At 39.4% G+C, this 15,373-nt stretch overlaps 1 protein-coding gene across 1 annotated transcript in view; it reads left to right on the forward strand.

Annotated features, from left to right (window-relative positions):
• The window catches only part of TENM2 (teneurin transmembrane protein 2), a 1,153,031-nt gene that overhangs the window by 765,220 nt on the left and 372,438 nt on the right, over positions 1 to 15,373 (forward strand). The gene's annotated exons all lie outside the window — the stretch shown is intronic.

Below are 15,373 nucleotides of genomic sequence, written 5' to 3' on the forward strand. Positions count from 1 at the left end.
GTCATAGCTGAGTGACCCTGGACACCCTCACGTGCCCAATTTGTGTGCATTTCAGATCTCTTGCTTTTTGATGGTTTGCTTCTGACTTTTTTGCTTGCTTGTTTAGATGATTTTGTGATTAAAATGCATTCCCTTGACATGAATACTGAATGCCTTGCCAAGTCTAAAGTGTTCAGGGGGTGACCTCTCCTATAGCCCTCAGCATGTGCCACTTCATTTGATTTTAACAAACTGATAGCATGGTACCATGACAAATATTGCCTCTAAGGCTCTAGTTGTCCTCCTTGTGATTTTCACGTGCACAGAGCAGACATAGTGGTCACAAGGTTCTGTGCCACCTTTGAGGATTTTGTAGCTACTACTGCAGTTCCCAGTCTCTGGATCTTAGGAAGAATTGCCCTGAGGTCAGCGATAATCATGCCTTATTTTGGTATCTTGTTGGTGAAATGTTTATAAAACATAGAAACTTAAGAGTGGGCAACATCTAGGGTTAAGTACCCAATGGCCCAAGGAGAGACATTTGCAGAAATAAATTGCTCCTGACCCAAAAGCTTTGGAGTTATCCTCTCAATTTGCCACTTGTGGTATTAATTAATATATCCTATCAAAAGCAGTAAGGAGCTTTCCATGGCAAGAGTGTACCTTGGTGAGGTTGTGTTTTGGCTTCATCCATGAGAATGTGCCACCACGGGCCTCAACCCCTGCATTAGAGACGACCTCCCAAATACACTGAAGATGATTCATTCTGAAGATGGAATGATGAACTGCTCCCTATGATGGCCCATGCCCTTCTTCAAAGCCAGGCCTGATATATTTAGTAAACTCTTTGTATTCTTTTTCAAAAAAATTACCTAATCAAATCTCTCATCAAATGAGCAATCCATTGTTGATATTATGAAGGCCTTTAATCTACCATAAATCTTTATTAGAACTCATCAGAGCTTCTAGTTTGAGCGAAATGTGATTATGGCACTCTTAAAATGACATTACATCATTGGGGTGATTGGTTTATCATTTGGAGAAGAGACATCAATCATAACTAGCATAACCACACAGTAAATGAATTCAACCTTTCTACCGCGGAACAATGACACTGTAATTGCTCAAAATCAGGCTTAAAATGAAATCGGAAAATGCTCTTTCTTCAAATGTGATGTTAACTTAATGGAATATATTATGAAAAATCATGTTTGAGGAAATTCTATATAATTAAAAATATGTGGAAATATATTCCCTTTTTCCTTTCATCGGAACCTGATTTTAGCTACAGAACCATTTTTTGCTGTAGAGATTATGTTGCATTTAATTGAACTATCCTCGCTTATGTTTTGCTGCTTTTTATTTCATACTATGTAATCGTGATGAATATTGTATTATGAAGGACAAGAGGCTTTTGAAATGAGGTGCACCTGCTGATAGCTTTTTAAAAACAGACAATTATTAGGGAGAAAATGAGCTTTTAAAAACTATATCCTTTTATGCATGTATGGATAGCCAGGCAAAGATGATTTCCATAAGAGAGGTCAGTTTGTATCTCAGGGCTATCCAGAATGTTTTCTCAGTGATAACACTGAGTGATTTCTTTTTCTTTTTGACATTGTATCAGATTATAAGTTGTTGATAGGGTATTTTTGTTGGCTTTCTGCCTAATCAAGACCTCATTTTGGTGGACACAACAGTTCTGTGTGTTTGGAGTCAAACTTATCCATTTTTCATCACTCACATCAATTTGTTCAGCTCACTTAAGATTGATAGCCATTTAAGCTTCGGTAGCAGGGGAAAATACTGCAGAACATTTGAGGGTCCATTTTCATCCCAAACAAGAGCTGTATGGATACGATTTCTTCACCTGAGGGGTGAAGACCCAATCGTGCAATACCCTTGTTTTCAGCAGCTACTTATATGAAAACTTGTTAAAGTTCTGGCCAACAGGCAGTCATTCAAAATTCTTGACTCTGGCTTAGCTAAGTGAGTGCAAATCAAGTACAAATATGTGTGCTCTTAGGTGTGTGTGTATCTTGTGGAATGGATTTGGGGTCTAGGGTGATTGGGGGATTCTATCAAGAGCTGAATGCAGTTGTCATGAATTTAGATTTGACATAAAGGATTGAAAATAGAGTTTGACATAGAAGATGCAAAGTACAGAGCTGTACCTGAGTGTTCTGAATTAAATTTGATGAAAGGGGTTGGATTTTCTGTAGGTGTCTGGGCACAAACAAAATGGCCAGGTGATTGGTTGTGTTACATTTAGCTGGTTAATTACACAGAATTTTTTTAAGCTGGTTTCTTGTCAGTGACCTTGTATTCTAAAGATTTGATACCAATTTGATCTTTGTCTCTTAGGTGAAATAAAACCTCTTCCAACATATTCAGCCCATACATGACAGTAAAAAAATTTATTTGTCCTCTTATTGTTGCTATTAATACTTGACATTAGTGAAGCCCATCATTAGGGGAGTCACTGTGCACATTTCCTGCCCAAAGAGCCTCTGTTCTGAGAAGAGACAACCCAGACATAAACTATACAACTAAAATGTTTTTGACAACATGAAGACATCCTCAAAGCAACAACAAAACTTCACCTTTATGACTTGACTGTCATTATTTTCTATGACTGTAGTGCATTTTTTAGTGGACAGTACTAAAACCTCAGCACCTCCGGAGCCAAATTGCTCTAACCCTCAATCTATGCCAATCGAGCAGATACCCAGGTGTGGCTAGTGAGATGCTTTGAAGAGTGGTGTTTTCCTTTCCCTTCAAGCGTTTTCTTCCAGGTAGCTGAGCTCTGGCAAGTGGCTCATCCTGTGTTCTGACCTTCTGCCAGGGCGGGTTAGCTCCAGAGATGTTTCTTGTATACAGAAGCATAATTTCAAATGCTATGAAATAACTCATCTGGAAAAAAATCTGGATCCCAGCAGCAGAATAATGGAGGCTCCTGTGGATGGAAGAATAAGACAACATTCCAAATCAGAATAGGATTTGCAGTTTGCTATCAGCATACAAGGCAGAAAATATACGTGCAGACACATTATAATCTAAAAACCTTGGCTCACCTCCCCTCTCATAAAAGGTTGCGTTTTGGGGTTTTTTTAAGTCTAAATAAAGGGTTTGGAACCCTCATTAGTAACATCAAACTATACAGAAGGAATGTAAAAAGGAAGCCTCTGCCAGGACCCTTTCACTTGGTCCTACGTGGCAAAGGAGAGGTCTCAGTTGGAGAGTCTCCATTTGTGCATTAAAGGTGCCCCAAGCCCTTTTTAAAAAAGCAATGTCTTGGTTAATTATAAACTAAAATAGTACATCAGAATCAGCCAGCTTCAGGTTTCCATGAGTGGTCCAAGAATTCAGTTGCTTACCTAACTTAATGATTATCATACTTATTCAGCATCAAAAAGCAAGAACTCCATTGCTTCTCGCCTTTTGGCTAAGATCCAATGTAGAAAGCAACTCCATTCATTTATTCAGCCATCCAGGCCTTCACTCATTCAACCATCTATTTATTTATTTTCTTACATCTCTTCCATAAGGTTTGATAGCTTACAACATTTTTTTTAACTGGAAAACTATAATTAGATGACACAGTAAGGGTGAAGGAAAAAAATGTATGGGGAGTTGGGTGGGAAACATGTACAGGCTTATAAGTAAAGTCCTGTTCCATTATTTAAGATAGGCAGAAAACTTGATTCTAAGCTTCCTAGAAACCAAAGCAAAAAGTGAAACACATTTAGGACAAGATGCATAACATCTATGAGATGAAAACAAATCAACTGCTTCAGGGAAATTCTGTGTATCCTCATAGAGAGGCCAGAAAGAAATTTCTCTTAAAAAAGATAATGTGTGCATCCCAGATGACTGAATTCTCAGTACCATGCCATAATACATATGCTAAAGAATCTCCTGTCAAAATTTCTTGTAAACATCCCCCACATAAGCCATAGAAAACACTTGCAGTTAAAAGACAATTCTACACATGTCCAAACATTGCACAGCCCAGGGATAAAACTTGATCCATAGATAAACCTTAGTTTTCCTAAAGGGCTATGTATACTGTATTCCAAGAAACAAGAGACCTTAAATATCATTGATAATAACTAAATTTTTCTGGGAATTAACTGACTCTGAGATTATAGTCAGACCTAGAAAAACAGGTGTTCTGTGTTACAAATTTGTATGAATAGCCAGAGATATGTTAGAACTCTGTCTTCTGATGAAAATGAAAGCACACCATTCCAAGATGGCCCACCCATCATCCGTGGGCTGGATTTGGGTCAAGCCAAAAGGGGGCCCCCAGAATTTTTCTTAAGCTCATGAAACTTCTTCCCCCTTATTATGGTTTAGGTTTGGGTGACTTTTTTTTTTCCTCTAACACACTATAAATAGTCTTGTCCTCTTAAGCAGCTATGCTCAGTGTAATTTAATTTAGTTTTGGATTTTCTGAAGAGCTCACAGCAGTTACTATGCACATTGATGATTGTACTGTGCTGAAAACACTGACTCCTTTCTTAAAAGTCATTGTACAGTGTGAGGTGCTTCACCCCCTCTCCTAATGTCCTGCATTTTAACTTCATCTTCTGTCCTTTGTAGGCTCTGCTCTCTCCTCCACTTCACTCCATCATGCAGAGACCTCCACCACAGGGTTTCTGATCTCCGATTCATAGCAGATGCTCAATACTTATTAAATTAATTAATTAATTAATGTCTTTAGTAACTCCCTTCATTTTATTAATTGACTTATTTTTATCACGTAGAATGGAAAAATGGGTAATAAAGGGGAAGGAGGATAGACCAGAATGTCTCCACATGGGGGAATATACTTATTTTATAAAGTATATTTAGTAGACCTATTTTGTGTCATGTTTTGGCTGTTTTTAGGCACTTTAGAACTGGGTGGATGCTCTGGGTAGAACTCCTGACTGCAGAGGCTACACCTGTCTGGGAGATACTCCCTTTCTCACTTGTGATCTTAGGATCTGGAAATCAAGTCCCAGTGTCATTCCCTTTATCACAGTGAATTGTTTTGTGCATGAGCTACTTGGTTCCAAATTCTTCCCAGTTCAACCTGCCTGTCTGAGCCAGATATTCAGAGCTTCCTATAACCCCTTCCTCGGGCCCAGGCAGTGGTTGGCCCTGGCTGCTTCTCCTCCAGAGGAGTTCCCAACCCGCTGGACAGTGCAGCCAAGTCCAGGGTGCTGTCTCTCAAGGCTGTAGAGGTTGCAGAGACAGCCACTGCTCTTGCCCCAAGTACAGAGCCACACGGTGTTTGACCCTCATCCTGAGAGCTTTTTCTCCCCTCATGTTACCTGTTAGACAAAGCACTTTATATACCTTTCTTCATTTACTGTTATGTGACGCCCCCCCACCACCACATACCAAGGCAGTAAGGTTTGCCATTGTACCCATTTTATTGATGAGACAACTGAGGCACAGAGAAGTTAAATAACTTGCCCAAATCACAAAGCTGGGAAATGCATAACCTGGATTTCAAATCCAACTTTCCTAATTTTGGATACTTTTTTCCTCACCCCTCTCTTAAATGTTAAAATACTTGTGTAGCTCAATGAGATACACAGAATGCAATGAAAACAATATATTAAGGAGCATGGGTTACAGTTTTTTTTAAAGCCTGAAAAAATGAAGACAGCATCACAATACTTTTCAACTTCTCTGCTTGAAAAGCACACATATCCCCACACTCTTCCCCTAGACTTTGGTTTAGTAAATTTCAGAGGGGTTTAGGAACTGTGACTTTATGGCTCCCTTCAAGTGTTCTTCTGGTCTGATAAGTTTAGGAATCATGGACTTAATGGAGCAGCTCTGATGTGGAAGTTGGAGAACTCAGGTGTTCTCTGCTCTGTCTCTGATTTACAGCTTGATCTTTGACAACTCATTCAATTATCCTGTGCTTCTGCTTCCCTACCTTTAAGGTTGTCCTTTGGCCCAAAAGGTCTCTAAGCTTCCATTCTTGCTCTGACATTCTTTTTGTAAGTTTCTTGTGCCCAGCTTGACCAGGCTGTCCCATTTATAGGCCCCCCAATCCCTCCTCCTGGATAGCTTGGATTTCACTCCACCGTCTAGGCCACTGACAGAATAGACCTACTGTCATGCAAAGCAGCTCCTTGCAGTTTTCTTGCAGAAGATGAGAAATGTGATCTGGGGCCCTGTTACACTTAGCTGAAAATGTTAAAAGCAATCCCAGCAGCAAGTGGAAAAAGTATAGTGCCTCGAGCACTGACCTGGGCTCCTAGAGAAAAACACTGGCCTCTGAAACAGTGTTTCCATCCTGAGAATTGGGAAACGATGGTTCTCAAGACTCCTTCCTAACTCTGGTAACTGGCCCAGGAGTACAGCAACAGAGATCGGAGCTTTTCTTTTCTCATGTGCCTTCTTGAAACACAGATACACTCTTTGATTGAAGGTCCGGCAGTTTCCAGCCCAGCTAGGGTTGGAACAGCTTTTCTGTACCGTGGTGCAAATGAGTACACAGGCAAGATGGACAGGTAATTCCTTTGGAGATGCACAGCATAGAAGTGACATATGGCACAGAGCTGTTCCTCCTCAGCAAATAATCTTGCTATTGACAAAATTCCCAAGGTCGATACACGTTGTGTACATTCTTCCTCTCCATCTCTGTCCCTGCTCCTTGGTACATACACAGAGGTCCTGGGCAAGCCCACAGAATAGGAGCTATATGCCACATCTTAACAGTTTCCTGTCCTAACAGCTTTTATCCAGAACTTCAGCTTCTCCCAAAGTCTCTTAAAAACTGCATTTAATCTTAAGTAGCTTCCTGCATACCATTCAACAGCCATTTTAAAGTGTGGCTCCAATCCCTTATTAGGGATATATCTCAATTCTCTGTTGAATGAAAAGATAGATTTCATGTACCAATGGGCAGTTTCAATAGAAGTTAAACTCCTAACCCTGCTAAATCTTTTGACTTCTCCCAAAAATAATACACAGTAACCATATTCTTTTTTTTTTCACATTGTACACTTTATTTTTTATTTAATTTTTTTTTTTTACAAATAGTTTGTCAAGTTGGTTTCCATATAACACCCAGTGCTCATCCCCACAAGTGCCCTCCTCCGTGCCCATCTCCCCTCTCCCCCCCCCACACCCATAAGTCCTCAGTTTGTTCTCAGCACTCAAGAGTCTCTCATGGTTTGCCTCTCTCCCTAACCATATTCTTAAGAGTTGGACTTTGAGGTCGTCCTACTTGGATTCAAATTATAGCTCAGCCACTTTCTAACACAATAATCTTGAACAACATAATCTAGGGTTCCTTTTTTTTTTTTTTTTTTAACCTGTAAGAGAGTGGTAAAAGTAAAAAAAACTTTTACAGTTGTAATGAATATTAAATGGCATTTTTTTTGCATTAAATATCTTAAAAGGAGAATTAGGCAGTTGGAGCAGCGGTCAGGTTTGATACTATTTTTTAGTTTAGCTAACACTTATTGTAGTCATATATATGACTGGAAATCTTCCATTTCTACCATTTTAAAAATATTTATTTATTTTGGAAAGCATAAGCAGGGGAGGAACGTATAGAGGGGGTCAGAGGATCTGAAGCAGGCTCTGTGCTGACAGGTTGACAGCAGTGAGCCCATTGTGGGTCTTGAACTCACAAACTGCAAGATCATGACCTGAGCCGAAAATGGAAGCTCAACCGAGTCAGCTGCCCAGGTGCCCTCCATTTTTACCATTTTTAAGGGTACAGTTGTATGACATCAAATGCATTTACACTGTTGTAACCATCCCTACCATCCATCTCCAAACATCTTAATCTTCCCTAACAGAAACTTTGGACTCATAAAACCCTACCTCCCCTCCCCACGCCACCCCCTGCAACCACTATATTATTTTGTCTCTATAAGTTGGACACTATAGGTACCTCCTAGAAGTGGAATCACACAATATGTGTCCTTATGTAACCAGCTTATTTCACTCAGTACAGTGTTTTCAAGGTTCATCCATATTGTAGCATATGTCAGAACTTTCTACCTTGTTAAGACTGAACAATATTCTTTTGTATCTCTATGCCACACTTTGTTTCTTCATGCATTGGTCAATGGACACTTGGGTTGTTACCACCTTTTGGATATTGTGAATAATGCTGCTATGAACATGGGTGTGCAAATACTTGTCCCAGTACCTGCTTTGGCTTCTTTTGGGTGTATCACCCAGAAGGGGAATCACTGAATCACACAGTAATTCTGTGTTTAATTTTGTGAGAACTTGCCATACTATTTTCCATAGTGGCTATACCATTTTACATTTTCTCTAACAGTGCACATGGGTTCTAGTTTCTGTCCTTACTAATGCTTATTTTCTGTTTCCCCTTTTTATTATAATAGCCATTCTGATGAGTGTGAGGTGATAGATCTTTGTGGTTTTGATTTGCATTTTTCTAATGATTAGTGGATCATAAGCATCTTTTCAGGTACTTACTGGCTATTTGTGTGTTATCTTTGGAGAAATATGTACTTCAGTCCTTTGCCTACTTTTTAATAAGATGTTTGTTATTGTTGAATTGGAGTTCTTTATGTACTCTAAATATCAGTCACTTATTAGAAGCATGACTTACAAACATTTTCTCCTGTTCTGCAAGTTGCCTTTTCACTCTGTTGAGTGTCCTTGGATAGGAGAAGATTTTTAATTTTTATGTCCATCTTCCCTACTTTTTTCTTTTGTTTCCTGTGCTTTTAGTGCATTATAACATACATTTTAAGGGCTTGTTCTATGATAACCATTTTGCTAATGTTTTTGGTATATAAATGGCATCTCATTTAATCCTCACTAGTGAGAAAGATGAAAGTAGCACTTGGTGCTAGGAACCAGTGTGATGCCAACATCTAGGCAGAGGATGCTATTGGGAGCTAGCCTGGCATCCCCAGCTTGGTCATGGTGTTCTCTCCTTTAGTAGAAACAACCCTAGAGTACACCAAAACTCACCACGGCCATTCTGTGGGTAGGATGAAATAAAAATAACACCACTTTATAATATTGCTTAAACACAGACAGAAACAAGGTTACTATCCCAAACATAAATATTCAAAACATTTCTCTCTCCGAGCTGAAATGAGTGACTGTTCTTTCTTTACCAGTTATCACATTAGCCTCTTCTTGTCAGCCCTTCCTATAAATACAATACATTGAAATGTCTGATCATGGAATCACGCCCTCTCTCTCTGACAGCACCAAATGCAGAGTGAACCTGTTTCCTTGAGCCTTCTCTAATATCACCTACTACAGTCCCTTATAGTCCCCTTCTACTGAAGCTCCATGGCTCCACATACTTCCTTGCAGTGATTTAATAAACTCAACTTTGACCACAGCATGTTTTGTGGTGGTTTGTGGAGAACATTGACACCACTACACTGTGTATTACTATTATCCCTGTTTTACAGAAAGGAAAACTGTGGCACAGAATGGTTCCAGTAATACAACAGGAACTTGGCCCACAGGAATCAGTCTCTTCAGTGACATTTGTATATAAATTAAAGTAAATCTTATTTTTTAATGTTTATTTATTTATTTTGAGAGAGAAAGAGAGAACAGGGGAGGGGAGAGGCAGAGAGAGAGAGGGAGAGAGAATCCCAAGCAGGCTCCCAGCTGCTAGCACAGAGCCTGATGTGGAGCTTGAACTCACAAACCGTGAGATCATAACCTGAGCCTAAATCAAGAGTTGAATGCTTAATGGACTAAGCCACTCAGACACCCCTAAAGTAAACTTTAAAAAGACAATACCAGGAAAAAAATCAAGAAATTAAAAAGTCATCGTTTACTACATGGTTTAGCTCTGAATAGCATTTACATGGGCATAATAGTGTCAGCATTGAATAACAGTCTAAAAGAAAGATGGGGAGATGGAAAAGATACTATGTATTGGGCAGGTAGAGGGAAAAGCCAAGATCAGTGTCTCCTTTGTATTAAAAAAAAGGTAAATATAGTTGCCTCTGGGAGAGAAAAAATTGGCAGTGATGGAAAATGATTGCTATTTTTGAACCAAGCATTGTATAAATATTTGATTATTTAAACTGAGTTTTTTCCTAAATTTTAATGAAAAGAAAAAAAGTCAAAAGAAAGTACAAAAGATGGGGCATGAAGAACACTTAATTCAATGTCAGAACTCCAAATGGTAGCTGTTTAATATTCTCAGACACATTGTCATTCAACAAATATGTATTGATCAGGGACTGTGTGTTTGAGGCAGTGCTAGGTGTTGTGAACTTGAATGGTTAGGCACTGGAGCATTTTTATCATATGTGTAGATTCAACTCTCCTTGCTTCTGTTGATTAGGGAGCCCTGTGAAGTTGTTAGGACTTTAGCTCTTTATCCCAACCCTGCCCCCAGCCCTACTAAAAATCTCAGGCTTAAGATGTCATGAGACAGAGAAGGTAATGTAATTACCATGCTTCCTCATTACTAAGCCAGCATCCATCTCAGTATAGGCCCCATCTTGTTCCCAAAGCTTTCCCAACCAACTCTACCCAACGTGAGCCAGAGTCAGAATTGCCTCACAGTCTTATAGTCTGCCTTATTCAATTTAGCACCTCATTACATTCTGATTTGTAATATTCTCTTGGTATTTCATGCATATAAGTCACTTGTGTCAACATGAAATTGTCACCACTTAAAGACAAGGGTCATTTCTTTGGTCTCTCTGTATCATTTAATATTTGGTGCAGGTTGAGACACATTCAAGGCATTCTCACTGATCCAGTTTTAAAAGGACAGTGCTAGACAGGAGCAGAATAGAGGCAGATGCATCTTCAGTAAAGGCCTTCCTACTTGGGCCTGTTGACTGCAGGTCATTGTAATATCTGTAGATCTAAAATCATCTCTGATTGTGGGTGTGAGCTTGATCACTGTTAGAACAGAAGAGGGTACCATATGGTGTAATGAGAAAAGATGCGTGTTTGTCTAATCTATTGTCTTCCTCGGACCTAAGGAAGATTTCTTTTTTTGTTCTTTCTAGTAGCGGCTGCCCTGAGTTGATGGTGCCTTTGAGATAGTTGCCTCTGATGCTAAATTTTTGGTGGTACAGCCATAATCTCTAGGTACTGGTCTAGGGAATGCCTGATTTTGGCCATCTGTATTAGTTTCCTACAGCTACTGTTACAAGGCACCTCAAACTGGGAGATTTAAAAAAAATAGAAGCTTGTTGGCTCAGTCCAGTAAGAGGCCGACTCTTGATTTCAGCTCAGGTCATGATCTCACTGTTTGTGGGTTTCAGCCCGGTGTTGGGCTCTGTGCTGACAATATAGTGCCTGCTTGGGATTCTCCCTCTCTCTCTCTGACCCTCTCTGGCTTGCTGGCTAAATAAATAAATAAAAATTAAAACGATAGAAACTTACTCTTTTATAGTTCTAGAGGCTAAAAGTCCAAACTCATGGTGTTGGTTGGTCCATGCTCTCTCTAAAGCCTCTTGGGAAAAATCCTTCCTTTCCTCTGCTGGCTACTGATGGTTGCCAGCAACACTTGGCATTCCTTGGTTGTAGCAATGTAACTCTAACCTCTGCCTCTATGGCTATCTTCTCACTATGTGTATCTCTGGTTCTCCAAATCTCTCTTTTTAAGGATACAGTGATTGGATTTAAGGCTCACTCTAATGCAGTATAACCTCATCTTAATTACATCTGCTGAGATCCTGTTTCCAAATAAGATCACATTCACAGATACCAAGGGTTAGGACTTCAACATATCTTTTCAGGGACACAGTTCAACCTGCATCGGCATCCAGTTGAATAGGAAGTAAGGCAGAGCTGCTAGATGTTGTTTGTGGCTACAGAGCTCCAAGCCTCCGATCTTATTTCTGCCACAATGGGAAAAGCATCATAGGTCTTTTTTCCCTCCACCTGTATTCTAGATCCCATCTGAACACCTGATCTCACCTTCTTCCTGTATTAAGTATCCCCTCCCTGGAGGATCTTTGCCGACAGGATTTAAAAATATAGGGAATTATTCCTCTCCATGAAAAATTTCTAGAAAGTGTTTCCTATTCTCTCTCACTCTCACTTCCCACATACTCTGCAACCTATTTCACTTAGTTGTTAACTACTACTACGTTCACCAAAGCCTCCTACTTCCTAAATTTAGTAAACATTTCTCATCAGATCTCACAGTTTACGACTATTCCTTACTCCTTAAATGTCCTTTCCTTTGGCATCTCTGGTTCTACATACTTCTCTTCCTCATTCTTTTGTTTCTGACCACTTCTGTCTTTCTATAAATACCTTTTCTCTGTTTATCCCTCAGATGCCAAGGCATTTGCAAGTTAAAACCCAGACCACTTTTCTTTTACTTTTTACATACTCTCCCATGGGGAGATCATTCATACTCAAAACTAAAATTACTGTTAATGACTTTATGGCCTGCTATCCCTTTTTCCAGGTCAAATCTTTTACCTAATATATCTAATTGCCCCTGGATATTTCCGCTAGGATCTCCAACAGACAATTCAAATGCAACAGTTCTGAAATGAAGCTTAACAGATTTAACCCCAAATATGTTCCTCCATTTGATCCTTCTCTGGTCTTCTTTATCTCAATGTATGCCCCATCATCCAGTCATTTGCTCAAGTCAGAAACCAAGGAGGCATCTTTCCTACCCCTCAATTCTACCCAAAATAAATTGCCAAACCCTATCAATTTTGACTCAGATATTTTTCTATCCCTGCTGCCACTCCCCTGGCTCAAATTAATATTATCTTTGGCCCAGGGATATAAGTGGTTCTAACTGATCCTTCTTTCTGTTAGTCTGTATGTCTGCTAATCCAGTTCACAATTCAGTCTGCAGAATCTCTGTAAAATGCATGTGTGAACAAGTCTCTCTGCTGCTTGAAACTCTTCGGTGGGACCCCCCCCTTGTTCCCAGGATATAGTCTCTACCTCTTAGCCTATTGTCAAAGGCTTCTGTGCCCCTCCCTACTCCCATCTCTCATCATTCACCCCACTCCATGAATATCCCACAGCTGTGACTTAGAATCTTTGCACATGGTGGTCTTCTCTCCAAGAAATCTTTCCGATCTTCCTAGTCTGTGTTAACCTCCCTTCCCTTGTCTCTCTCTGATTGAACCCCCTGTGGTATTTGTCTACATTCAGCATTAGATTTAAGCTCTTGGAAGACCAGAATCAAATCTCCCTGTCTTCTGTTTTACTTACTCTACACATTTAGTTCACACAGATTCTGACACATAGCAGACTCTCAGTAAACATCAGGTGAATGAGCAACAAATAATGAATGAAGTCAAAGGATGGATGAAAGGTGGGCAGAGGGTATTTTCAATTTCTAAAGAATGGCCCAAGAAAGTAGTGGGGGCAGACCCTGGCCCCCAAGCTGTTTTCCTCATTCTGTAATAGAAGAGTTAAAGAATGGAGAAGACATTTCTGGCTGGTGACATAGTGCAGCAAGGTTGGCACAGGAAACAAAGAGCTGGTAAAGAAAATGAATACAGTTAATACTTAAAATCTAAAATCTGAACAAACTAATAAGGTATGGGAAAACTATTTTGTGTGGCACTTTAGAATTCCAGTACCAGCCTGTCTGATTCCCCTCAAGCCAATGCCAGCACTCTCTTTTGTCATCTTCTGTCAAATCTTTTGTTTTATGATTTCCATTGCTTAATGTCCTTATTTCTTGGCTTATTAATCCAAAAATGAGAGGACACACACAATCTTGATATTGAAGCATTTAGGCAGTTACCACTTAAATTAATGTTTTCTGCTACAGTTGTGTTTTAGTGGAAAACAATAATTGTTTCTAAGACAACATCTTGGAGTTGAACCAGTTCTATCTTTGAACACTCAACCATGGGAAGCTAACAATAAAGGCAGTGATCAATTGTTCCTGTTCCCCCAACCCCCCACTTTTGCATTCCAAAGGCCAACTTTGCATCTCTTTGCTTAAACTTTAAAAACAAATAAATAAACTCAGCTGATGGTGTGTCATCTTTTTAACACCTCAGCAGAACAGTCCAGGCCCCTATTCAGAAAGATCACTAATTTTTCTTTATCACATCTTCCCACTCCTCATCCTTGCTTAGAATTTACAAAGATTCATTCATCTAAGTGATGACCTTACAAATCACTACTTTTGAATAGTGATGATGTCCAACTGAGGGGTGAGGACAGGACTCATATTCCTTCCTGCCAGTTCCCCAAATAGTTCTACAGTGCATTCAGTGGCATTCACACTTGACTGGAATTGCATTTCAATCTGTTCCATATGATTGGACACTGTGTTTTCTTCCCATCTGTGGTAATGGAGCACCTTTCCAAGTTTCCCAAGCTTATTTTCATCTCAATGACCTTTTCCATCTCCCTGGGGCATCTCACCATTACCCACCCACCCCTTTCACTCAGCCTGCTTAAGATACTGCTTTACACATTACTCTTTCTGCAGTAACTGCTGTCTTTGATACATTTTTATCAGATTCTGTTGCTGCAGTAAAGGAACAGTGATCTTTACCAGCTTATGACTCCACACCTATTTCTTTGTGGCTTATTCTCATCTTCTTCTCACTCAGGTCAAACAATTTGCTTTAAAAAATGCAAAGAGGAAGGATGGAACACCACTTATTTAAATATTAGGATGCTAATATTATTATTTCTTTTGCTAACCTGTGCACCATCTCTTGAAAACTGAAAACTAGTTAGAATATAAAGACTGAAGATTGGTTGTGAAAATAACTAACTGGGAGGGGAAAAAAGTTGTATTACACTGGGCAAATTTGGCCTTTTCTGCCTCTTTTTATTGATCTCAAATTGCTGAAAGGGTTCAGAAGATAAAAAGAATCTGTGAAACAAAGAAAGAAAGTCATGGTAAGAAAGAAAAGAGTCCTGGAGACAGTGGGGGCCAGAGAATCCAATCTGAGTCCTAATTTTACTGACAACTCACCATGTTACCAGGGCGGTCACCTGTCTTCTTGGACCTTTCATTTTTAATTCTGTAGTGTTGGGAGAATTTCTATTTATTGAAGTATAATTCACATATAATATCCTATTAGTTTTAGGTGTATATCATAATGATTTGATATTTTTATACATTACAAAATGATCCCCATGATCAGTGTAGTTACCATCTGTCACCATACAAAGTTATTAAAATGTTAGTGACTGTATTCCCTGTGCTATAGCCCATGACTTATTTTGTAACTGGAAGTTTGTGCCTCCTGATCCCCATCACCTGTTTTGTTCTCCTCCCCAAAATTTGTTTCCTGTATCAGTCTGTTTTCTTGCATTTGTGCATTTGTTTTGTTTTTATTTTTAGATTCCACATATAAGTGAAATCATACAGTATTTGTCCTTCTCTGACTTATTTCATGTGATACCCTCTAGGTCGACCCATATTGTTACAAATGGCATGATTTCA

The sequence above is a fragment of the Hyaena hyaena genome, unplaced genomic scaffold (genome assembly GCF_003009895.1).
Source record: "Hyaena hyaena isolate Hyena2069 unplaced genomic scaffold, ASM300989v1 scaffold_300, whole genome shotgun sequence".
Classification (NCBI taxonomy): domain Eukaryota; kingdom Metazoa; phylum Chordata; class Mammalia; order Carnivora; family Hyaenidae; genus Hyaena; species Hyaena hyaena.